General features: G+C 44.6%; 1 protein-coding gene and 1 pseudogene across 1 annotated transcript in view; one reads left to right on the top strand and one right to left on the bottom strand.

Moving 5' to 3' along the window:
* The window catches only part of CAMTA1 (calmodulin binding transcription activator 1), a 776,715-nt gene that overhangs the window by 667,163 nt on the left and 81,886 nt on the right, over positions 1 to 27,666 (bottom strand). The window lies entirely within an intron of this gene.
* On the top strand, positions 5,381 to 5,505 carry LOC124240504 (uncharacterized; annotated as a pseudogene).

Consider the following 27,666-nt stretch of genomic DNA (forward strand, 5'->3'; position numbering starts at 1 on the left):
GGCAATGCCATTACTCTCTGCTCTGATCAGCAGCCACGTTTGTGGTTTGGTGTTGGTTTGACTACCACACTTCAAAGCAGTACTGAAAACAAGAGCTCACTCAGAGGAGGATAACTAAGATGGAGAAGAATATCAATATCAAGTCCTATGAAGAATATGGAAAGAACGGTGGACATTTGCTTGTTAGAGACATCCTAGAGAGCCCATGGTGGCTGTCTTCAATAGTAGAGGTGCTGTCACGGACAAGATGGATTCAACGTATTCTCTGTGGTTCTGTAGGACAGAAGCAGGACTAATGTATATTCAGGGGAAATAATTTAAGCTGAACAGACACAAAAACTTCCTGACCATTTGTACTACTATGAAATGACAGGTAAGTCACTGTGCCAAGAGGTGAGCTCTCCAGCCTTGAAAATGTTCAAGCTCAGGATGGAGCTAAGAGAAGGGATTCAGACGTAGAGTTACTAACTACATCACTTGTTCATTCAGCAAATATGTATTGGGAGCATTGTCCCAGGAGCTGGGGGAGACAGCAGTGAACAAAAGACAAAATCCAGTTCTCATGGAGGTTAGGGGTCAGCAATTATGAAGAAGTGGGAAATGCTGCGGAGACAGGGGCTTTCATGATCATGAAGAACTTCCAATCTAATTTTTTCCCAATACTATTACTGCAATATTCAGATCCTTAAAACAAAAAGAAATTAAAAATCTAACAACAAATAACTGTAAATACTTAAGTGTACAGCTAAGAAAGTGTGGGGTTTTCCTATGGACATGGGATCTGGGTTCCTTAAATGGGTCATTAGTGAGTCAAATATAAGATAATATGAGATCAACAAGACCAGTCACCTCCAAAGTCCCTTCTGCCCAAAGACACTGGAATTCTATAAAAACATGTCTATGGCTTCCCACACGGTCTCCTTGTGAGACAAGCCTGGCCACTTGACAAACAAGCTGAGGACTGGGACTCTTCAGCAGCCCACTGGGCTAAAGGAGGAGCAGGAACGAGGGGAGGTTAACAGGTAAGGATGGGAAAGTGGAGACACGAATTTGAAAGTAAACATATGTAGTAAATGGGTCAAACACCTGTGGTCAGAGCCAAAAGAAGCCACATAACCCAGAACCTCAGGCCCCACAGGGCAGAGTCCCCAAGAAAAGGGCCAGCAGGTACCTGCCAACCCCTCAGCTCCCTAGCAGGATTGTGACCCCTTAGACCTGGGCTGCTCCATGGGATCTGGGGAGACTTCCAGACTATTCCACTGCTTCCTCTCTGGGTCCCCCCACACATAAGACACGCTCCTCAAGTCGTCACTGTCCCTCCTCTGTAACTTCCATCCCAAGTATGGCCACTGGAAGCCAACTCCCCTGCCCCAGAAACCTTCAGAACAAAGCACCTTCAGACAGAGGTAGCTCACGAGACATGAAGTGACCCAGGGTGCTGGCTATCCATGCTCTGGAGATGCCCCTGAACAAGCAGTAGGAACTGTGAGAAGTTCTTGGGGGAAAGAAAGGTAATTGAGTCCCATGCAGGGGTTTGTGGGAGAGGAGCCTGCTCCATGGTGCGCAGGGCTCCAAGGAAGCTTTCCAGTGGCCCACGTCTACTCCATCTTGCCCCAGGTGGCCATTTCCCCAGCTTGGAGCTGCAGGGTGGCAGCAAAAGAGCAGAAGCACCAGCCCCTCACCTAGCGCCAGCTGTGGAGAAGGTGGGAGCTCTGTGACAACTGGAACAGGCAACAGGGTGGCCCCCAAACTCTCCACCCCATAGGCGAGGAGAGTGCAACCAAGGCTGGCAGCTCCAAGAGAAGAGCCTGCCAGGGTCAGGCTGGCCAGGGGGTGGGCGTGGGGCACCTGAAATCAGGGAATGAGCTATCCCAGATTTTATAACACCAAACTTCTCCACCCTGAGGGGCACCCCTGCCCCTGAGCATTCTCCAAAGCTCACCAGGCAAGCCCACATGTGAGTCGGGCACTTCCTCTCCCCGAGGTGAGTATTGCCATCCAGGGCAGCTGGGCTCCCAGGAAAAAGTAACAAGATCTGTCGGGAGGACAGCCACCCTAAGAGAGAGGCAGGAGACAGCCCACATCTGTCCACGAAGCAGAATTAAGAGAATTCAAACCAAGCAAATAAATATCTTCAAAGAGATAAAGGAAGATACTGGGAATATAAAGTAGCAACAGGCAGTTGTAAAGAACCATCAACTGGAAACATTGGGCATGAAACACATAGAAGTTTCATTTAATGGGGACAGAGTTTTGGTTCAGGAAAATGAAAAAGGTCTGGAAATGGCTGGTGGTGATGGTTGACAAATAACGTAAACATACTTAATGCCAGCGAACTGTTCCCTTCAAAAGGGTTAAAATGGTAAATTTTATAATATATATGTTTTACCACAATAAAAACATATAGAAATGAATGAGTAAATAAATGTTTAAATAACTCCATGAACACAAAGACCCTAGCACTGTTTCTGGAACAAAGAAGATGTAATTAAAAGGTAGCTCATATAAAAGAATAACAATCGGTGAAATAAATAAGGAATATAGCATAAATCATTGATTCATTTGGCAAATGTTTATTGAGCATCCACTACATGTCAGACACTTGAGCTAGATGCTGAGGAATAGAGAACAAAATAGACAAAAAGTGCTGACTTCCTGGCCCATACATTCTGGCAGGAAAGATAGAAAATAAATAAGATAAAGAAATAAAATGCAGTGTATACTAAATAGGGATAAGAGCTGTGGAGAACGTAAAGAGGATGGGAGTGGATTCCCAACAAAATAATGAGGACAGGTCTCACTGGGGAGGGGTCCTGGCAGTCAAGCCTCCTTGTGATGACTGATGATAAGGGGCAGAGAGTGGTGGCGAGGGGATATGTGACACATGGGAGAGGTGGGGCTGCATGCCAAGAGTGTACAGCGCTCTGGGCCTCCCTCTGGACTCAAACAAGGGGATGAAGGCGCCAGAGGTGCAGACATCTCATATGTCATTCCTAAAATAAAGCACTCAATAAATAGCCAAAAAGAAAAATTTAATGAGCTAGAAGATCACAGGAAACTTTCCCAGAAAACATCAAGAAAGGATAAAGAGATGGAAAATATTTTTTAAATAAATAAAGAAAAGAAAACAGGGAGAACAGAAGTAGACCTTTCAACATCCATATTCTAGGAATCCTAGAAGGAGCGAAACATAAATAGAGGGAGAAACAAATGAGCAACTAACAACCAAGAATTTCCCAGAATTAAAGAGAGATGTAAAAACCTCACAGTGAAAGGATGCAAGAAGTGCCAAAGAATAGAGAAGAGAAACAGAGGGACATTAGATGCTTCTGAAAGGAAAAAACTCAAGAAGATATAATGATCATGAAAAGATATGCACCTAAGAATTTGGCCTCAAAAAAATGCAGAGTAACAACTGACAGAGCTATGAAAAGAAATATATAAATCAAGAGATTTGGTTGGAAACTACACACCCCTCTTGGAAATTGATAGCTCAAACACACAAAAAGCAAAAAACAAAGATAAAGAGATTTATTAAGGCTGAACTAATAAAGATACAGAGAATTCACCCAACAGAGAATACACATCCTTTTTTTTTTTTTTTGAGGAAGACTAACCCTGAGCTAACTGCTGCCAATCCTCCTCTTTGTGCTGAGGAAGACTGGCCTTGAGCTAACATCCATGCCCATCTTCCTCTACTTTATATGTGGGACGCCTACCACAGCATGGCTTGCTAAGAGGTGCCATGTCCGCACCCAGGATCTAAACTGATGAACCCCGGGCCACCGAAGCGGAACGTGCGCACTTAACCGCTGCGCCACCAGGCTGACCCCTACACATCCTTTTTGAGTGCATATAGATCATTCACAAAAATTAAACATGCAGTAAGCGATAAAGGAAGATTCAGTAAATGCCACAGAATCAACATCATACAAACTATGTTTGAGACTATAACACAATAAAATTTAAAAATATTAACAAAAAGATGGCTTGCAAATCCAATATATCTGGGAGCTAAAAAAAATCCTATTGATCCACGTTAAAAGAAAAATCATAAGGGAAATTTTTAAATCTTAGAATACCTAGTAAAATCACTATATGTCAAAATTTATGAGACACAAGGAATTCCTCTTCCAATAATGGAGGAGTAGCTCATATTTAATTTCCAACATTTAAAATACTTTTTTTTAATCTGAAGACACCAGAGAGAGACTAAAAGCAAGCAGAAACTGGAGAAATTTGGACACTTGGAAGAAGGTAACGGCACTGGGTGAGTTTCTAAGCATTTTTTTATTGCTTTTTGCCTGAGGCAGACTCCAGTCAGTATCATGGAGCAGCTAATACTCAGATAGAAACCTTCAATCTTACTGCTTGTAGAATCAGAGGACAGAGTGTGTGTGACCACAGCAAACAGAAAATGAAGGAGGAAATCCCAAAAAGGAGAGAGCCGCAGAGCAAGAGATCTAAATTCTGTGCATAAACTGTCCAAATCCCTGGCTGATCCCTGAATTACATACACACAGAGCAGACTCTGAGCAGCCCAGCTGAGGCTCTAAGACCTGAACAGAGATTTCTGTGGCTGCCCAGCTCAAGAAAGACAGTTTAGAGCTTGAATTTGGCAAAGTTAAGTGTCTGCTAAAACAAAAACTCAGTATTATTCAGAACAACATAACAGAGTCCCAAGTCCCTGCAACATATATTCACAAGGTTCAGAATACAATTTCAAATTACAAAATATACAAACAGGAAAATATGACCCATACTCAAGAGAAGAAGCAATCAATGGAGACTTACTCTGAGATGACACAAATGTTTGTATTAAAAATGTCTTTTTATTCTGATCCTTTGACATCTTGGGGCCTTGCTGACACTGGAAGGAACTGCCCCTTCCAGGGTTACTTAATTCCTAGAGATAGCAAACAACTTGCCCAGGAGTGCAACTTTCATATGCAAACCAACCGATCTGAAGCCCATTACCCCAATTATCTCTTTTATTGGGCTCTCACAGGACTTTCGCACACAGATCACTATTGTCTTGCCCTAATTACCCCAGGGCCAAGTACCAGACACATAGGAACAGCCCCTACACCCCAGAGCCTGCTGAAATTATTCAAACTAGCCAATCCTATCCCTGCTTACCCTGCCTTGCCTTGCCCTTCCCACGAAAAATCACAATAAAGTCTCATGCCCACATTTTCCCCTTATTCCCTCTGCCTCTTGACAAGCCATGGTGCTTCCCCATGTAGCCCACCATGACATGCTGTGCCTTCTCCTTTTGGGAACTGTGAGTGACAAACTATATTTTCAATGGCAATTGTCTCTTGATCTGTTGGTCTCACCATAGCTGAATAATAATGACCTACATTTTAAAACAATGTTGAGCTTTGCATAGTGGCAGTATCGTAGCCAATGAAGTTTATCCAAGGCATGATGATTGCTAATTAAAACAATGTTGAAATTAGAAGATAAAGATTTTAAAGGAACTACTATAACTACATTCAAGTGAGTAAAGGAAAACATGTTTGTAATGAATGAATAGATAGGTCATCTCAGGAGAGAGGTAGAAACTACAAGAAAAAAAACAAATGAATATTTTATAACTAAAAACTAAAATATCTGAAATATATTCACTGGATTGAAGATAACAGAAGAAAGAGTTAGTGAACTTGAAGACTGGATAATTTCTGTTGATTTATCTCGGTGATTCTCAACTGGAGGTGATTTTGTCCCTCAAGGACATTTGGAAATGTCTAAAGATATTTTTGGTTGCCACAACTGGGGGGCTATGCTACTGGCATCTAGTGGTAGAGGCCAGGGATGCTGCTGACCACCATACAATGCACAGGAAACCCTTCCCACACAGAGAAAATGATCTGGTCCAAAATGTCAATAGTACTGGGGTTGATAAATCCTGACCTATCTGAAATTGTTTTTAAGAAGTGTACAAGCCTCAGTGATTTGTGAAAAAATAATGCAAGATCAAATATACAAATATCAAATACATGTACAACTGGAGTCTCAGAAGAAAGGATGAGAATAGGGCCGAAAAAATATTTGAAGAAATAATGGACAAAATTTTTCCAAATGTGTTGAAAGACATAGATTTTCAGATTTAAGAAGCTCAGCAAACCCCAAATAAAATTAAAAAAAAACAAAGCAAAAAATACCAAATCATGGTCAAAGTGAATAACACCAAAGACAAAGAGAAAATCCTGAAGGCAGCTGGAGATAAACAACACATTACATAAAAGAGATAGATACATAAATAAATGCTGAATAGCTTCTTATCAAAAACAAGAGGCCAGAAGAGAGAAGAACATCATCCTTAATGTGCTAAAAGGAAAAACTGTTAACCAAAAAGTCTATACCCAACAAAAATATCCACCAATAATGAAGGCAAATAAAGACATATTCCGAAAAATAAAATATAGGAAAATTCACCACCAGAAAATCTTCCTGATGGAAAACTTAAATGAAATTCTTCAGGCTGAAGGGAAGTGATACAAATGGGAACTCTGATTTCAGGAAGGAATGAAGAGCCTCAGAAATGTGAGTGATTATAAAAGATATTATTTTCCTAAAATACATGTGGCTGTTTAAAGTAAAAAAAAAAAAAAGTAAAACGCATTATGGGGCTTATACCAAATACAGATATAATATATATAACAAGTATAGCATAAAGGAGTGAAGATACATTAAACTATATAGTTGCAAGATTCTTACAATTTACATGAAGTGGTACAAATACTAACTGCAAGTAGACTGTGAAAAGTTAAGAATAGGTATTATATTTCCTAGTGTGACCACCAAAAAATGCAAAACATGCAAACAGCATGGCTAAGAAAGCCAATAGAGAAATTTAAATGAAATTCTTTTTAAAATACTCAACCAAAAGATCAATAAAAAACAGATGAGACAAATAAAAAACGAATACCAACACGGTAGATCTAAATTCAACCATATCAATAATTACATTAAATGTAAATAGACTAAACACTCCAATTAAAAAACAAAGATTGTCAGAATGGATGAAAAAACAAAACCCAACCATATGCTGTCTACAAGAAACATAGTTTAAATATGACGACAAAGAAAGTAATAGATGGAAAAAGATTTATTATGCAAACCATAAGCATAAGAAGGCTGGAGTGGCTAAATAAAGTAGACTTCAAGACAAAGAGGGTTACCAGAAATAGAGACATCCCATAATGACAAATAGAGTAATTAATCAGTGAGACATTACAGCCATAAATGTGAATGTGCCCAATAACAGGGCTTAAAAGACAAGAAGCAAAAATTGATAGAAATAAAGAAAGAAACAGACAAATACATTATCTTAATTGAAGATGTTAATAATAGTGTCCAAAAAACATAAAATGCCTAGAAATAAATTTAACAAATGATGTGCAAAACCTCTACACTGAAAACTATAAAACATTGCTGAGGGAGGGGCCAGCCCCATGGCCAAGTGGTTAAGTTCGTGTGCCCCGCTTTGGCAGTCCAGGGTTTCACTGGTTAGGATCCCAGGTGTGGACACGGCACGCTCATTAGGCCATGTTGAGGCAGCGTCCCAGATACCACAACTGGAAGGACCCACAACTAAAATATACAGCTATGTACTCGGGGATTTGGGGAGAAAAAGCAGAAAAAGAAAAAAAACATTGCTGAGGGAAATTAAAAAAGACCTAAAGAAATGGAGAGATACACCATGTTTGTGGATTGGAAGACTAAGTATTTAAAAGATGGCAATTGTCTCTAAATTGATCTGTATCTTCAGCACTATCCCATTGAAAATACCTGCAGGATTTTTCCGTAGACATTGACAAGCTGATTCTAAAATGTATATGCAAATGAAAAGGAAGAGAATAGCCAAAGCTATTTTGAAAAAGAACAAAGTTGGAGGACTGACTTCAAGATTTACTACAAAGCTACAGCAATCACGGTAGTGAAGTACTGACATAAGGAGAGACAAATAGATTAGTTGAACAGAAGAGAGCCCCAGAATAAACTCACTCTTAACAGTCACTTAATTTAGACAGAGGTGGAAAGCAATCCAATGGGGAAAGAAAAGTCTTCAACAAATAGTGCTGACACAACTGGACATCAATATCGAAATAATAAATGTTGTCGCCTACCTTACACCATACACGAAAATTAAGTTAAGATGGATAATAAACCTACATGTAAAAGCTAACTCTATAAAGCTTCGAAAAGAAAACATAGGAGAATATCTTCACAAAGAAGTGGTAAACAAAGATTTCTTAGAGAGGATGAAGAAAGCGATACTATAAAAGGAAAAAAGTGACAAATTAAACTTCAGTAAAATTTAATACTTCTGCTCCTGAAAAGACACGATTATAAAAACAAATAAGCAGGCGACACCTTAGGAGAAAATATTTTCAAAACTCGTAGCTGACAAAAGACTTACATCCAGACTATATAAAGTACTTCCACAGGACAATAATAAAAAGAAAATCCTAATTTTTTAATGGGCAAAAGATTGGAACAGACCTTTCATAAAGGAAGATATATGAATGGTCAGTAAGCACATGAAAAATATTGTTAGTCATCAGGGAAATGTAAATTGAAACCACAATGAGATCCACTGTACACCCACTAGAATGGCTAAAATTAAAAAGACTGACAACATTAAATGTTGGCAAGTATGTGGAGTAACTGGAACCGTCATATGTTGTTGGTGGAAACGTGAAATGGTATGATCACTTTAGGAAAAAAGTCTGCCAGGTTTTTTTTGAAGAAAAAAATAGCACCCAACAATTCTCTCCTAGGCATTTAGTCCAGAGATATAAAAACACACATCCCCAAAACAGACTTGTACAAAATATTCACAGCAGTTTTATTCATAATAGCCAGAAACTAGAAACACCAGATGTCCACTAATGAATGGATAAACAAACTCTAGTACATTCATACAATAGAATATTACTCATCAATAAAATGGAAAAAACTACTGATACCTGCAACAACATAGATGTATCTCAAAAACATGCTGAGGGAAGGAAGCCTTACCCAAAAGAGTCCATATTATATGAATTCATTTATATGAAGTTCTAGAACAGGTAAAAATAATCTATAGTGAAAAAAATCAGAACAGTGATTGGCTATGGAGGGGATGTATTGACTGGGAAGAGGCAAAAGTGAACCTTTTGGGGTGATGGAAATGTCTATGTCTTCATAGGAGTTTGGATTATGTAGATGTACGCATTTGTCAAAACTTGTCAAATGGCACATTTAAGATTGTGCACTTCACTATATATAAATCTTACCTTAAAAAGTAAATAAACAGTTCACAATATGCATTCTGAAATATTTAGGGGCAACATGTACTGTTATCTGCAATTGACTATGAAATATATCACAAACTAAGATTGACAAATACATACATGAATGGATATGTGATCAAGTAAATAGAGCAAAGTGTTAAAGTGATGGAGATAAGGATGTTAACTACAACTCTTTCAACTTTTCTTTATGTTTGAAATTTTTCATAACATAACATTGAGGGAAAAGAATTGTGGAACACAGCTTAAGCAGTATTCAAAGAGAATTTTATAGTTCGAATGCATTTAACAGAAAACAAGAAAGATTAAAAATAAACGCATTAAGCATTTGTGCTAAAGATGCTGGTGGCCTACCAATATCCATTCTCCTTTTCTACCTCAACAACACACCCCGATTTTATCCTGGGCAGGAAAGTACTGAGTAAAAGATGCCCATTCCAGCCCCCTTTGCAGATAGATTTGGCCAATGAGATGTTAGCAGAAGTGGATGGGTAAGCCTCCTAGGAAAGCTCTTTCAGAAGCTGACAAAGAGCTCAAAGGGTCTCTTCCATTCACTTCTTGCCTGGAATCCAAAAGTCATATTGCCACTCTACTCCTACATTCTCCTTTGCTCCAATTCAGCTGATCCCTTATATTCCTCAATCCCAGGGCCAGCCTAGCAAGCTCTAGGGGCAGTAAATGATGACAAAATAAATTTTTTAAAATGTTTTAAATATCCAGGTGGTGGAAATGTTTAAACCTCTTTTAGTAGTTGACAAATGATGTGACCTTCCAGAGTCTAAAGCAGATGGCTGTCCTATCAGAGGAAACTCTTTCTGCACCAGCACCAGCATTCCAACAGACCTGGCCAGTGCGATGGCTCTTTCTAAAGCCTGAGAGCTCCCACCCAAATGAAGAGGTTTACTGCCTCACTTAGGAGCAATAACACAGCAGAGACCTTGAACCACGGTTCTCGTAAATCTTGTTTGGGGAAAAAAAAAACCTTTCAATTCCCAGTGGAAATATGCAAAATAGCCTCCACACTGTAAATCTTCCTTTTCAGTTCTAAGGAGATATGTTGGACCTATTAACCTTCCATGTTATTTTCAACTTCATTATTTGAGCTGACACGACAAGAGAGCGGTGACGGCTCTTTCTGGCAGAGTGCATGTAAATCGCTTTCACAAAGGAAATTACTTCTCCGGCCTGAATGTTATTAATCTAAATTCTCCGTTAGTCAAATTGTTGCCCATAATAAATATGGAACAGGTTGTGATACTTATAGAGTGGGGCACTCTTGGTGGGTGCCCATCCGTTCCTAACCCTCTTCCATGGCACTGTCCCCTTGGAAGAGGCTGTCCTGGATTGCTCCCTTTGCATCAGGCCTATGATGGTGGGAGGCAGACGGGAGATGGCTCACTTGGGGGTGGTCCTTGGCTCTGCTCTGGTCTGCCCCAGGCACCTCTACCCCTCCTGTCCCCCTGCCCCTCCTGCCTCATCAAAAGGGAAAGCAATTCCTGGCCTAACGGAATGCTTCTGATGCCCTCTCCAGTTGGAACAAGATCTCTCAAGGAAAGCTACCAGGAGCAGGCTTGCATCATCTGCCTAGGATGGGCTGAGGCTAGACTGTCAGCCCAGTGCTCCAAAGACCAGGTTTCCCTGATCCCTCGGGCGGCCAGCCAGATTACTCACGGGCTGACCCCAGGGTTACGGATTAAACTCTTCACAATACCATTTAATTCACATTTTGCTCAGCACCAAAGTCTTTGCAAATCATGCTATTTTCAGAATCTGGGGAAGGGGGATGGAGTTGGCTAATTTGTATGCAGCCCAACCCTACCCGTTGGCCAGGCCCCGAAGAACTCTTACATAAAGATACTCATTTCTGACAAGGCAACCTTAAAGATGGAGAAAGCTAGCTGCCGTGGAGCAGGGGTGGGGGCATACAAAAAGCTTTTTTCAGTTTCTACTGGGGTTTTTTCCAGGGTAATTACAAGAAGTTTAGGATCCATTCGGGAACTGGTAGTTCATTAAATGAATTTCCATCTGTGTATCCACCACCTAAGAAGTATCGCTTGGTACAATACTCGGGCTTTTATTGTATATAAGTCAGATTGTTAATTTGCAGCGTGCAGCACTGAAAGGATCATTTCAATAGCATCTGATTATGCAAAATGAGACTGGGTTTTCATTAGGTTTGGCTTCTGTGCTCCTTAACACTTGATGGGGTGCCAGGATGCAGGATGGAGCTCCGTACAGGGAAGGAAACCCAGCACCATCTTTCAGAGCACCCCGGGCCCTTTTGCCAGCAGGGCCATCCAGCACAGCACACCCATACCACCCTTCTACCTCAGAGGGGCCCTCTCCCAGCCCCTGCCCATGCACTCACTCCCACTCCCCCAGCACTGCATAGCCCAGTGATGGCCACTAGGAGAACTCTGACAGTAAAATGAAACTTGTGAAAGATTAGCTTCTAGATTCCAAGCATGTCCTGGGTCTATTGATTTTAGTTAAGGGATAATGTTCCCAGGGAGGAGGGATGGGAGGCAGGGCAGCCCCTGCTGATGGTGCAGCGCTGAAGTCAAACAGAGCCAGCTCAGCCCCACAGAGTTACAGGAGGAGATCAAAGATTACAGAAGCCAGCTCTTGCTGCAGATGATGCTCGCCCAGGGACCACGAGGCTGGGGTGGGTACCACGTGGCCCAGGCTGGGGATGAAGGAGGGAAGGAGTGACAGGAAAGAAGGGGAATCTGGATTCCCGGGACCAAGGGCAAGATGTCCCTTTTTCATAATAACCTATAGGATTTGGTCCCGTGCATCCCGCATTGCATCTGATAGCAATGAATATCTGCAGGTTGTCAAAGGAGAGAAAGGAAGAGGGACTTTATAAATGCATCCTCATTTGTCCACAGCTTTATTGTCTATTCTGGTCAGACATCTCTTCTCCCAGCTAATTCACCTGAAGGCCAGGTCTTGCCTGAATGGTCTCGGGAGTCCTCAACCTGGGTTGAACATTAGAGTTATTTGGGGAGCCTGAGCCCAACCCCAAACCATTTAAAATAAAGTCTCTGAGAGTCCCTGGCACCCAGATTTTAAAAGTTCCCCCAGGTGATGATAATGTGCAGACAGGGCTGAGAACGCCTAGATCAGATCATCTGTTTACCAAAATGCTCACCCTAAGTCAGAGACACACAAAGGAGCATTGGAGTGAACCGACCCCTGGGGTCTCACATGCCATTAGGGGCCCAATCAAATCGCTAAATCTGCCCAAGAGCCAGTTTATAAAATATTGGCCCCTGAGTCACAAAGGTTTGTGTCCCGAAAGAAAGTAGGAGGAACACTTCACGGGGGAGGTTGGGCTAAAAACGCACCCCCGCCACTCCAAAGGCCAGGGAGGTTTTCTCCTTGCCTTAACTCACATCCTCCATGTTCCTCTAAACTGCTCGGTGCCAGGTACAGACAACACACCAGGAACCACCTTCTTGGAGTCCCAGCACTTGCAGACTCTTCCAGGAAGCCTCCTCTGATTAATGGGGTAAGCCTAGGTGGCATTTCTCCACATGCCCCAGCACTCACTCTCACAGTTTGTATGTGTCCACTGATGATTGTTGGTAAATGACCAAAGAACAGTGTCTCTCCCTCCACATTCTCCCTCCTTAGATTGTAAATCCCTCCCAGGCAGGCACCATGGTACCCAACATCTCTGTAAAACGCTCAGCCTCTCCCAGGACAAGACTGTGCCCACATGTAGTCAGTCCACCCTCTCCCTGACCAGAGTCCACTTTCCTCTCTCTGGGATCTGCTCTGCCCAGCGAGCCGTCTCCAAAACTCCCTCTGTCACATTCTGGGCTGTGTCCCCTGCCTCAGCTGAGGACAGAAGGCTGTTTTACTCCTCTTGCTTAGAGGAGACCCAGACTTTCCATCAAACGACCATCCCCTGATGCTGAAAGGATGCCCTACACCACCTGCTGACTCGAGCACCTAAGCAGGGAGAGTCTTGGGGAGGAGGACGCCCTGCAGGGTGACGTGTGGCAGCGGAGCCAGTCCCGTCAGACCCGCCATCCTTTGATAGCCACCTGCAGGTGCCAACAGGGAAATGCAGAGAAAGTCCCAGGAGGGCTATACTCAGGAGTGACCCCTTAAAAGTCTGAAAGTCTGTAATTCCAGAATGTTCTCCCATCCCTGAAGGAAACAGGTCAGCCCAGGAAGAGTTAATCCTCCTGCAGTCAGAGGTTAGAAGATGAAGCTCCTGCCCACACACAGAGGTGCAGGGAGCATCCGGAGCACGATAAATCTGAGAGTGCAGAAGGCCTCTCTCCTCATTTGTTAGTCAGCGATGTGTGAAAATGTTAATGAAGGGAGTTATAATCTATGAGAATTTCACTATTAAAATGTAGTGCACGTCTGAAGGCTTCTGCTTACACGCAGCCCACTGTACATCAATCCCCTGTGCGCTGCTAATAATAGATGCAACTGCCTCTCTGTCTAGCCACCTTCACCCTGGCAATTCTAAGATTTGCTACAACTGTTATTGTAGAAATTATTTTCATGCTATTAACTGTGAATTTTATTATATGTGTTCTTAAAAGAAAATAAATGCAGAGAGATTGTAAGTGTATATTGGGCCCCCGATGAAAGTATTTTTAAAAATATAACGTAATGACAAGAAGCACTGAAGTGGGGTGATATAATGGTGCCTTCCCTTATTGAAACCTAAATTAGATTCTGCATTGTAAATGTGCATAAAGAAGTTTCTTTCTTTTCATGGAGGAAATTTCCATTCTGAAATGGCAGTACCTTGCCAGTTGCAAAGAGGAGAAGAGCAGAACCCAGACGTTGGCCCCTTCCTGATTCACGGTGGGCGTCTGACACACCCCGCAGCATCTCACCTGAGCAAACCCATGAAGCCTTTACGGGGGTGCCGCTACAGCTACGGCCACAGTCCTCTTCCCAAAACCAGGCTGGGCCTGGCGGGGCTGATCTCAGCTCTGCAGTGAGTCCCACGGCCCTGTGCTCACGGCTCCAAACCGGCAGCTTTCCCATGCTTACTGCTGAGGGGAGAGGCTTGCAGTCAGAGCAGGTTCCCGGGCACAGGACCTAACAGGCATCAGGCCAGGTGGTCATCCAGTGGGATGTAAGAGCTTTAGCCAAAACTGGAAATAAGATCCACAGGGTAGCCTACATAAAACCAGTGTAGCAGATACAACGATCCCTTTCTCTGGGAAGCGACCCCTACAATGCATCACAGGGGTGTGCCCCAGCAGTCTGAATGTGCGACCCTGGCCCCCTCTAAAGTAGATGACTCCACACTCTTTTCCCCAGGAATTTGAGATTGGATTCGAAGGCCTGTAAGTCGCCTCTTCGTGTGGCTGACCTGATACATGTAAACTCGGGCCACTGGAGCTGAGGACAGAACTGAGCCAGTCTGCCAAGAGAAAACAATGCAATGTGCAGAGAGGCAGGAGATGGAGCGAGAGTCTGCATGGCCTTCCAGTTCCTTGTTCTGGCTTCTACCTGAACCTGCTTCTCCCCATGAAACATCCCTATACCCTCACAATAAGTTCTCTTTTTTTCTCATGCTGGCTTGAGTTTTCTTCTGTAACTTGTGACAAAAGAGTCAGAATGTTGTTGGCTAATGTAGGAGGGGTCTAGAGATATTTTGAGATGCTTAGCTTAATTTTCATGGAATGCCCCAGACGTATTCAGTATTGCCATCCTCTAACCATCCATCCATCCAATCATCTCTCCATCTATCCACCAAACAATCCATCCATCTATCCATCTTCCCATCTACTCCCCTCTAGATCTATCTATTCATCCATCCATCCATCACCCATCCACCTTCCCATCCATCTATTCATCCATCCACCCATCCATCCATTCAATAGATCTATGTATTGAGTGCCTACCTTGTGCCAAACACTGGGCTATAGCAGTGAACAAATTACTTATGGAACCTGCCTCCATGAAGCTTTGTAGAAAAGTTAAATATAAAATAAAATAAAACATTAACTATACAAAGACAAGTTATGATAAGTACAGGTTTCCCCCACTACCTGAAGGTTTACTTCACACCACTTCGTTTTAATGACAGACCTGTGTTAGTACCTGTTTTCGCCAAATGAAGGAAATCCAAAGAGGATTTTCGCTTTCACAGAAAAAGGCAAAAAGCAAAAATCGTGTTCAGCTTTGTTTGCAGCAACCCATTATAGAGGCAGTATGTACCCCAAGCAGCAAGAGTGGCGCCACCAAGCCCCTTCCCCAGGAACTACACTCGGCATGCCAGCATCAAGCCGCCAGCGCTTTGAACTGCATCTGTGAGCATCTGTGCTTCTCGATTTATTTTGGTAGGTTATTTTTTGGGTCTGAGAACGCTCAAAAATTTTTCCCATATAAATGAATGGTAATAGGTTCTTCACTTTACGCCATTCCAGCTTAGGGAAGCTTTCACGGGAACGCTCTACTTTCAGAGAGCAGAGGAAACGTGTATTACAAAGGAAAAGCACGTCGTGTAATGACAGATTACGACAGAGGTGCCTGTAGATTTGGGGGATTGAGACTTAAGCTGAGATTTAGTAAGAGTTAGCAGATGAGGAGGGAGAGTGGGTACCACGGGCCTGAGGCTGGAAGAGTGTCAGTGCCTTTGGAACTAAAAGGCGGCCAGTACTGCTGGAATGTGGTAGAAGGAAGGACAGGGTGAGGCTCAGGGGACTACACAGGGCTTAAAGACTAGCTCTTTCTGAAAAAAAATATATTTTCTAAGATCATCAAGACAGGAAGGGTTTCCAGGAATGCAGGTTTCCCCACATACGCTCTGAGTTTCTTTCTGGAATTCACATTTGGACAACCTGACCCAGGGGAGAGTAACGGAGGAAACAGACAGCAAATAGGACCCACACGTGGGGAGCCTGGTGAAGACCCCCACTCCGCTGCCTCCTTCTGCACTCCACTTGTGAAGACAAACGCAGAGCCACCTCTCCAGTGCCAGCCCTCATTTTCAAAGCTGATGGACTCTCAGTTGCCTGTGTCCAGCATGGAAGAGGGAACATCCTGGAAATAGCCCCTTGAGCTCTGGCCCAGAAGCACTGCTCCCCCAAAACAGCATCTGGAGGCCTCACCCATCCTTAGAGGGTACTCTGTGGGTGGATTTACAGTCTGAAGGGTGGAGACACAGTGCACACTGCTGGGAGAAAGGTTCTGGGCTGAGCGTCAAGACGGCCCAGCTTCTAACACTGTGCAACCATCAAAAAAGGCTTCGGTGTTCAGAAACATAGAAAAGCGTTTATTATGTAATGTGAAGTGAAAAAGTAGAGTATAAAATTGTACAGAGGAAGAACCCAGCTATATAAAAATACATAGACGAAAGTCTAGAAATTGGTAAAATGTGGTGCAGTTGCCATCTTCTAAAGGTACTTTTTTGAAGCTTTCAACTTTTTCATCAAGGAGCACATGTTACTACTAGATATGGCCACGCCCTTTAGTCAAAATTCTGAATCCAAGCAGCTCAGGAAATCCTAAGTTTTTTTCTTAAATTTGGCACCCATTTGGTGGCACGACTTAATCTAAACTGACACAATTTCTAGTCATTTATCCCACTTAGTGTGAATATTCATATATTTTGCTGCAGAAATATCAATGTATTTGCTTATAGCGTGTTGCTCCAAAAGCCACTGAGGTTGTACCGGCACATGCTCTGTATTACTCTTCCAAAATCCAAAGGATTTTGAATTCTGCAAACAACTGACCTAGAGGGTTTCAGGTAGGGGAACTGAAATTTAAAAATACATACCCAGTGATAGCAAAGGAAGCCCAAGATTCTTGATTGAGTCTTGAGTCTGTTACTGACTTGCCATGTAATCTTACAGGAGTTACGTCTCTCTGGGACCTCAGTTTCCAGATTTGCACCATGAAGGAGGAAGATCTCAAGTCTCTCCTGGGTCTGCCTCTCTACATTCTCATGATTCCTGGTGCTACCGTGATGCAATGCAGAGTCCCTATGGGGGACCCATCCCTTCATGCTAATGCCTGGTCCATCCCTGGCTGGCCAGAGAAAGGAGCCCCAGGCCTATGGGAGGAGAGGAAGGCTTCTGGATGTCTGGTGGTAGCAGAATGGTAACTGCCGCTGGGGAAGCCAGCGCTTGCCTTCAATCCCATCCCAAACTTGCAGACCCCTGATGGGCAAGCCCTAAGTACTACTACAAGTGAGTGAGGGTCTGCTAGCTTCTCCAGCAAGTGCTCCTGGCAACTCAACAGTAAGGAGTAACTGGGGTCGGGGTGGGGGGGGGGGGGTATAGGGGGGTGGCAAACTGCCTCTCCAAGGGGATTCCTCCAAGGATGCTCCTCTCTGGAAGAAAAGCCCAAAGGAGTAAAGTCCCAAAGGTGGGTTTTTTAAGGACTTGAACGACAGAAGGATGGGGGGGGTCCTTTTTGTCCCACAACTCAAAGCACTTTGATACCCCCTTCTCATGCACTTAGCGGACCCTTCCCACAGCTGGGGCAGCAAGGAAAGCACTGTGAAAGTGAAGGGACAGAGAATATATCCCACACCCCAGGGTTCCTCTCCCCCACATTACATCACCACCACCACATCTTCGTGATTTTTAATTTTCTTCTAATTTTAGGATTGTAGCCGCGTTCTAAGAACCCCTCTAAGTGTTTTAGGGAGATGGTAATGGTCCTACACTAAAATAATTCAACCAACACTATAATTTTAGTGCCACCATCAAAATGAAATAATGGCTGTTTACTATGTTACACCTTTCAAATGACCTTCATTTGAATACAAATTGTGGCTTGAAATTCTAAAAGCTGCTTCGTTCCAGAAGGCTGCAAAATGCAGGAACTCAATGAGGGCTCCTCTTCCCGGAGCCTCCTCCCCAGGACCCGCAGTTTAAATGGATCTCTTTCTCTGGAGCTGCTGGAGACCCATTTAGTGCCTCCATGCAGAATTGAATGGCCCTGGCAGCATAAAACAGGCCAAGAGCTGGGGAGGTGGCTCTGCAGGCATAGCAGGTGGGGGATTACCTGGGACGGCCAACTGTGCTGGGACTGATGCACAGGGAGCAGGGAGAGTTCAAGAAAATTCTTCAGAGGAAACAGATGCTACTCTGCCCCACCCGTAGCGAGCCGCACATCTCTCACCTGCTTCTTTCGGTGGCATCCTATCTTGTCTCCCTGCTTGTCCCCAGGCTGCCCTCCACACACCCTCCTCCAGCCACACCAAACTACTCACCCCATCCTGAACCTCACCCTGTGCTTTGTCCTGTCTGTGTCATTGCTCAGACACCCACTCTACCAGGTGGAAGAAGGAATGAGCTTCCCAGGCCAGCTGCTGTTCCCGTATTTATGCAACAGTTCAACAAGCATTTCCTGAAAGGCATCAAGGTGGAGAGAAATGGGTAGGTTATATGTGTGAGTGTGTCATTTCTCTGCTCATCCAAGACACTTGGGATCAGGAGTGTGTCCTACTCAGCTTTATATCCCAAATTCCCAGCCGTCAATTAGTGTTGGTTGAATTGAAATCTCATCTCTAGAAGCTTACTAGACTCGCTGGTAGACTAAGTCTAGCCGATCTAAAACATGCGGTAATTATTACTGTCTTTTATTTACATCAAAATGAAAGCTTTTTAGGAACCCAGGCTCAGCAATTTTTAGATATGTGACTTAGGGTAAGCACTAAATTTCTCCAAATCTTAGAGTAGTACTAATAATAAAATCCACCCTGCAGGTTGCTGTGAAGAGCCACATAAAAAGTTTAACCCGTGCTTGGTGCATAGAGTGTGCTCTATTTATTTGTTGTGTTGTGCATCCATTGATAATACCCTGCCTGCCTGACTTGTTCTCTAATGTTCTCTGAAGATTTCAGGGTCCAACCTAGGGCCAGGCCCACACTACCTCTCTCCCATCCCCTGCCCCTGCTCTTGCTCTTTGCCTGGCTTGGATCCAGACTAGTCCCTTCCCTCCCCTCTGCCTGTGCATGACTCATCCATCCTTCAGGGAGAGCTTGGCTCCCGTCTTTCAGAAAGCCCTCCTGGACCATCATGCCTGTGCTCACCTCCTCCTGGGCAACCTACTCTCTTAGCGTCCATCACAGATGTGCTACCTGCTCCAAGAACCTGACTTGCAGGTGGATCTGCCCTCTCAAAGGCAGTTTCCTTAAGGAAGAAGCCCTTCTCTCCCAGTTCTTCTCTCCAGAGCCCCACAGCTGATGGAACACTGTCCCTGCCATCACTCCAAAAGGCCTGGTGCAAGTGGAAACTTATCTTTCCCTTTCTCATCAGTCACCACATGGTTCTTGCCCTAGGCCCCAGGATCCCAGGCCAAAAATGCCGGATCTCCTTCCTAGGTCCCTTTTATAGAAGGTCCTGCTGATGTGTCCTCCTAAATATTTTGCCCATTCATGCTTCTCTTTCTGTTCCCTAGTTCTGAACAGCACCTCCCACCAAGAAACCCAAGAAAGCCTCCGTCTCATCTCTGCCTCCAGACGTCCCCTTTCATTTGATCCTACTGCTGATTGAGCTTCCCAGGACTCCCAGTTTGATTAGGTCAAGCTCCTGCTCCAACAGCTTCAGTTTAGGTGTCCTGGCACCTGACTCGAGTTGCACTCCGGATGTGCTAGTCTATATCCACACCATGAAATATCATTTGGCAAAAGGAAGGAAGGAAGCCCCAGGGTGGGGGAGGACGAAATGGGGAAAAGGGGTCAATTATATGGTGACAGATGGAAACTACACTTTTGGTGATGAGCATGCTGTAGCATATACAGAAGTCAAGTTATAATGTGTATACCTGAAACTTATACAATGTTATAAACCAATGCTGCCTCAGTAAAAACAAAAAAAGAAAGGAAGGAAGCCCTGACGCACACTTCAATGTAGATGAACCTTGAAAACATGCTGAGTGAAAGAAGCCAGACACAAAAGGTCACATATTATAGGATTCTGCTTACATGAAATGTCCGGAGCAGAAAAATCCATAGAGACAGAAAGTAGATTAGTGGTTGCCAGAGTTGGGGGGCTTGGAAGATGACAGCAAGGTGTGTAGGGTTCTTCTTGGAGTAATTTAAATGCTCTAAAATTGATTGTAGTGATGGTTGCCCAACTCTGTGAATATACTAAAAACCACTGAGTTGTAAATGGATGAATTGTACTGTATGTGAATTATATCTCAATAAAGCTGTTGTCATGCTTCAATCAGGCTCCACCTCCCTTTTCTCCCACCACACTCCTCCACCAGCCTGAACTGATATTTGTCATTCCTTTCAATCTATGCAAGGAACACCCATCCTTCTAGGCCCAGTTCCTCAAATTCCTATAGCATTCATTTGTTCATTCATTGGTGCATGCATCCAAAAAATGATGACTCTGCACCTACCTGGAATTCAAGAGCCAACTAGTTATAGCCCCTGCTCCCAAGGTGCACACAGTCTAATGACAAACAAACAAACAACAATAACAAGTACAAAAGCAAGCAAAAAGACAATTACAGCATAGTGGTGTTAACCACACCACTGTCTTCGTTCTGTTATTGAACTTTTTGGGTTTCATTCTTGTTCCTCTTGAGACTATCCCAAGCCCCTTAAAGGTAGGGACAACGTTCTGTACTTCTCCAAAGCTTACACCATTTGTGGTGGGTGGAGTAAGTGCTGGAATTGGCTTCACAAGATCCAGCTCAGCTTCCAGCTCCATGGACTGTGTGACTCTGGGCAGCCACTTCATCTCTGCCCCATAGTGTCCCCTAGAAAACAGCAATAGTGCCTCCTTCCCAAGAACCATGTGCAGCAGGGTGGTTTATTGAGAATTTAATTTGGCAGGATAATCTGTTGAAAAATTAACTTGTGTCTTGTAGACTCGTCAGAAATGAAAGAAAAGTATTTTCTCCTTCTTCCAGAAAGATGGCCTTCCAGAAAGAAAGTCATTTATTTATTCTGACAAATACTTGACATTTGCTGGATGAATGCATGATTTTTTATTATTATTTACCCCCATGGGGAAGTAAATAACTCTCTTACGTTCCAGGGTTGGAAAGAGAAGTCAGTTAGCTACCCTGAAGCAATATCCCTGGACAGGGGTCTTTGTATTTCCAAGATCTCTAAGCCGACTCCTGAGATGGGAGAGGGCTGGAGGTTCTGTCCAAGAGGAGACCTGAATCTGGGATGTTGCCTCTCCCGGGAGAGGACACAGGAGAGGACACAGGTAGAGGGTCTCGGGTGCAGGGACTTGAGCTTATCAGATATGGCAATGCTGAGGCAGCAGGACCTCAGAAGGGGTGTGAGGGCCTGTGAAGACCAGGCACATAACCAAGGCTCATGGTGACCCTGCTTAGCAAGGAGTGGAGCCACCAGAGGGACCACCCAACCCCAAATGGCCTCTGCCAGCCTCGGGAGAGCTAGACAAGCCATGGTAGTCACACACAGAAGGGCCCTTCTGGACTCTCATACAACCCTGGGCGGCGTGGGGGTGGGAGCCCAAGAACTCCAGATTTGGGACCAAGCTGTAATTGCAGCAGATGGGGCCTTGAACTGGATTTCATTTGATTTAGACAAAGAAATGTAACCTTCCCTGCACTTCCAGCATCTTGGAACAGTTCCAACCTGACATTTAGGGGGATTCTCGGAGATGATTAATTCATAACCGCCCAACAGCCAAGCACAATTTCTAGACTGGGAGACAACTGATGTTTTATTTTTTGAGACAATGACGAGAGAACTGTTTTCTAACTGGGGCAGAGAGAAAAGTATGGTCTCTTGAAAGTTTCTGCTGTTTGGGGTGTCTCAGTAAAGTAAGAAAAGAATGAGCTTGAAGGGATCCTGGAGAATGCTTCAAAACCCAGGGACAGACATAGGGCAGCTGATAGGATGTTTAAGAAAAAAAGGCTGAGAAAAGAAAAGAGTGGATACCTTATTATAAATTAATGAAAAAGATCCCTGAAACTCTTAAAATGCTTTTATTTGAATAAAAGGTGAGTGATTCAATAATGATTTGCTGATTAACAACATTGAAATCTTAGAAGATTAAGACAATCCTGAGGACAGCCTATGGCTGAAGGCCTTATCAGCAGGAATCCCAGGGACAAGTCATTTCAGCTGCCAGGGCTTAGGCAGGTGGCTGTGAATCTCAGTGACAGAACCTTTTCCAAAAACAAATAGGTTCTAGAGAGCAAAAGGCAGGGCTCTAAACCCATGAGAGACTGACAAACAAAACGATTCCAATTTGAGATGGCTCAGAGATTGCCCCAGTCCTGCTTCAAACAAATCTACAGAACACAGCACTTCTTTGCCAGACTTAAGCCTTCTGTGCTCAGTTCCAAGGTGCCGAGAAACCGCAGTCCCAGTGCCTAGACAATTCTCCAGGACATGCAGCCATGTGAACGGAGTCCAGCTTCCTGAAAGCCTCCCTCTCGGGGCCTCCCTGCCCTTCGGGGCCCAAGCAGGACAGCTGCTGGCACGGAGTTCGGAGCAGCCAGGAGGCTGTCGGACAAGCTTCCCCTTTCCGTCTCCCTGGACACCATCCAACTCCCCAGTTCACAGAAAGCCCTTAGCTCTGGGACAGAACCCAACACAGCCATCATTTCCATCACTCTCTCAGCTTGTTTAAGAAAAATTGCTGGCCTACAATTAAAGGCCGCCATGCTGTGTGCCACCCATTTAGAGTTTATTTTACATTAACTCTCCAAGCCAGAGACCCTCCAGCTGGTCTGCATAAAGCAGAGTTATTGGTCCAAGTGTTTCTAAAAATAGACGCAACTCCAGACCCCAAGAAACTGAAGGGATATTATGGGAATACACAACTGTATTGTTTTGTTACTATATGAAAAATTGGATTCTCGGCTCCTGTTTTCCCCTCCTGCTCCTTTGCTCCTCCCTCTCCTGGTTCCTCACCTGAGACAGTACAGCTCCCGGCACCAAGAACAATATATATTACAAACGAGCTCCCCTTCAGAACAGCCCAAATCAAGCTGCAGGGGCCCAAGCTGCCCCATGCACTGTGCTAGGGGCCTGATAAGCTCCAGCTTCCGTCTTTTTTCAAAGCAGAATGCCATTCTAGGCCAAATTTAAAAAAACGAGAACCCCACAAAAAATCAGCCACAGCTTTAAGCTGGGCCAGAGTTCACCACAGGCCTCCCAGGCAAGCTGACCCTGACGGAGGAAGTTCATTTTGGCTCTGTGATTTGGAGACGTGAAAGCTCCTTCCCCAGCCAGACATCCTGCATGTGGCAGGCAGCGTCTCCAGCTTGGGCCTCCCACCAGCCACAGTAGAAGTGAGAGGAGGGGAATCTTTCATTCATTGAATGGCCATGGGCACAGCCGACACTCATGAGCAGTTGCCACTGTCCAGGCCTGGGCTGAGTGCCTGAGGTCACGACAACCCTATAAGCTGGGTGTGGTCTGGCAGATGAGGAGACCAAAACACGCCCCGGGTCAAGAACACATTAGGTTCAGGCTGTGTGTGGAGACAGAGAATAAAGTCTACCCTCCACTTTCAGCCCCTGCTAGAGACTGAATGTTTGTGTCCCCCAAATTCACATGCGGAAGTCCTCACCCCCAATATGATGGTATTAGGAGGGGGGACTTTTTTTTTTTTTTTTAAAGATTTTATTTTTTCCTTTTTCTCCCCAAAGCCCCCCGGTACATAGTTGTGTATTCTTCGTTGTGGGTTCCTCTAGTTGTGGCATGTGGGACGCTGCCTCAGCGTGGTCTGACGAGCAGTGCCATGTCCGCACCCAGGATTCGAACCGACGAAACACTGAGCCGCATGCAGCGGAGCGCGCGAACTTAACCACTCGGCCACGGGGCCAGCCCCTAGGAGGGGGGACTTTTGGGAGGTGATTAGGTCATAAGAGTGGGGCTCTCATGAATGGGATTACAGCCCTTATAAAAAAGATCCCAGAGAGTGACTTCCCAGCCCTCAGAACTGTGAGAAATAAATGTCTATTGTTTATGAGCCACCCAGTTCACGGTACTTTGTTATAGTGGCCCGAACGGACCGAGGCAGACCCCTTATTCAAGATTTCCCTGGCCACTCGCCAGCCCCTAAGAGAGCTGGGGAGGACTTTCTTCTTCCCCTGGACAGCATTCTCCTTAGAAGGTAGGCACAGTGAGGACAGGGACCATGTACCTGGTTAGCCACCCTAATGATCGAAAAGAGCAGCTGGCACATAGCAGACACTCAGTGGAATCGAACAGAATGAATAAAGGTTCATTGTAGATATTTGTGCAAGAAAGTGCTTACTAAACATGGATCCTTACTCCAAACGCAGAAAAAGTAAAAATTCAAACACTTGTCGAACATCAAATCAATATTACTTTACTCAAAGGCACGAGAAAATGTCTTCAGCAAGGCTTTTTGTCTTTATTAAAGACAAATGACCGGGTGTGTTATGAAGAGTACACACAGGACTTTCTTTAAGCTGCTTATTATTCTTCCCCGCAATTACAGAAGTTTGCACTCTTCAGACAGTCGAGAAACCACGTTGCCTCTCCTCTGGAGCAAAAGAACAGTTATCTCCTTCTCTGCACAAGACGCTGCCCACCTTCTGAAACCTTCTCAGTGTGAATACTCCTTGTTGGGAGGTAGAGAGGAGGCAAAGGAGACACCCGGCCAAGTGCTCCTTCTGGAGCCCTCAGTCTCCACCTCCTGCTCTTCTCCTTCCCAACAATGCCAAGTACCAAGCCAGGGCTGAGCTGTCTCTGCAAAGCCCAGCCCTTATGCACACCTCGCCACGACAACCTGCCTCCTGGTCACAGCCTGTTAGGGACACACAAAGGTCTCCCCTCAAAAGAACAGCCAGCAGCTCCACCAGGAGGCTGAGGGGCAGTGGGTGGAGAGCCGACACATACGGCAGAGTGCGCTAAGTCACTGGGTGGCAGTGATGAAGCTGTCATGAGGCTGGGAGCCAGCACAGACAAGGCCACCTGCTTTTCCAACACAGCCATGTCTTCTTTCTTTCCTTTCTTCCTCAGAGAGCAAGAAATCCATCCCCATCACTTACCTGGTAACGATGGAGAATGGTCATGGGTGTTTTTATCCCGGTCACAGACACCATTATCCTGCACCAAATTGGCTCTAATGCAACGAAGATTTTAAAGTTATTAAATGCCTTTTAATAAAAGGCCTGCCTGTGGATCTATTCTTCAGTTAGAAATCTACCCAGAAGGTGCTCTTGCCACTGTGCATCTTAAGAAACAACTAAAACTTCATAGTAAGGGTGGAGGGAAAAGAGCACCTCCGCTGATGTGCTTACACACGTCTGGGATATTACAATTTCAAGTTTTCTATTTTCTATTTATTTATAATCCTAATTAAAGTTGCGGCAGAATGACACGGATACAATTGCACATTCTGCTATTTGATTATCTTTTTATAAGCATAGTGCCACAAAGAAGAAATTTTGACACTCCAGCAAAAGAGGCGTTGCTATAAATACTCCCACTCCCAGACACCTACATGTAATTACTCATAAAGAGTGAGGAGGATGAGGAAAGAGAGAGGACCCATTATGTGCTTTTCTTCTTCAGGAACTTCTTGTGCTCGCTCTATTAACTACTTTCAAGGCTTTCTCCATCTCCACTTTATGCTCGTTGACGGTCCTAGGATGACAGCAAGCCAGCATCTGGGTGGCAGAGAACCAGGCCACTCTGGAAAGCAAAAGGGCTCCAGGGCCCTCAGGAGGACAGCAGGCATGGCTGAGCAAGGCCCTCCTCACCTCTTCACTGACGCCTGATAGCAAGCCTGGCCTCAGTTCTTGTGCACATCCCAACACCTGCCCCTGATTCCACTTCCTGGAATACTGTTTGTGTCTCACTCCTCTGCTCCATGCGGCATGTATGGAGAATGCTCATGTATGTCAGGCGGAAAGAGCAAGATATAAGTCCTATATACATTAGGATTATAAATACACTAAATATATGCATATGTACACAAGAAGGTATAGAAGCTGTACACCAAAATGACAGTGGTAGCTGAGCGTGGCAGAATAACGAAAATATTTTTCTTTTCATGTTCCTAAACTTCTGAAAGATTATTATATATTATTATAATAAAAATAAACAAACTCATAGTTTAAAGTAATCTCCCAGAGATGGAGAACAAACTAGTAGTTAACTGAGGTTAGAGAGAGCGGGAGGAGGGGACAGGCTAACTATGAAGGGTAAGAGAGATCTTTGTGGTGGTGGACCCACCCTGGACCTTGACTGTGGTGGAGGTCACATGAATCTACACATGTGACATGAAATGATTAGACACCTGCACCACACTGCATCAGCGCAGTGTTACAGTTAGGTGAGACGTAGCCGCTTGGGGGGCTGGGCAAAGGGTACGTGGGGCCTCTCTGTAGCAACTTCTTGTAATTATATAATGATTTCAAAATAAAAAGTTTCAAATAGATCTAATTAGGGTCCATAGCTAATGCAGAGGAATGCGGATGAAGTCTAAATTGTGGGCCTAACCTGGTTTTTAAGGCCAGTAAATACCCATCCAAATTTGGTCTCATAAACACACAGAGACGAAGAGAGAGAGCACACTTTCCCGCTGTATTATCCCTCAAAGAAACCCAAAAGGTGGGTCCCCATATTGTGGATAAGGACAGGATGCTGAGGCAGGGAAAGGTGCACACAGATGGACCGAGCCCATTTGTCCATGGTCTGCATCCAAAAGCTCATCTCCTGTGGGCACCACTTACATCCACACATTGTTCAGCCCTCAGCACCGTCCTGAAGCAGGTATGATCATTATCCGTTTTGAGGCCAGGAGCCCGACCAGGTTCTAGGGTCAGTGGTAGCACAGAGACTGGAGTCCAGGACAGCACCTGCTGGGCCAGCACTTCCACCCACCTGCTTCCCCCACCTGGCTGCCTCATTTCTATAGCACTCCCCACCCCAGTCTGGCTCCACTTAGATCACATGCATCCCACTGCTGCCTCCACAGACCACAGACACCACCTCCTTCCTTCCCAGACTCCAAATTCAGGCCAGTAACCTGCATCCTGCTCATAGCTGCCTCATTTAGGCTGCTCGGGCTGATGGGACAAGCACACTTTGCAGTGGATGAAGCAGCTGGGCCCAACAAGGACACCTCCCCACACCGTGTATCTCAGCTGCCATCCTCGCTCCCTTTGATCCACTCACTGAGATGCAGCCTGGAGCTTTCTAAGGCAAGACAGAGGCTCTCCTCCACAGCTCCTCTCTCTGTTCAAGATAAAATCCAAACTCTTTAAACGTCCCTCAACTTGGCAAGATGGAGAAGGCCCTTGGAGTCAGACCCTCATTTACCTCTATAGCCCACCTCACTACCCTTCCCTCTACTCTCTCTATGCTACAGCCACACTCGCAGCTTGTACTCTCTCCTCAAAGGCACTGCACATTCTGTTCCCTCTGCCTAACATGCTC

Source organism: Equus quagga, chromosome 5 (assembly GCF_021613505.1).
Source record: "Equus quagga isolate Etosha38 chromosome 5, UCLA_HA_Equagga_1.0, whole genome shotgun sequence".
Classification (NCBI taxonomy): Eukaryota; Metazoa; Chordata; class Mammalia; order Perissodactyla; family Equidae; genus Equus; species Equus quagga.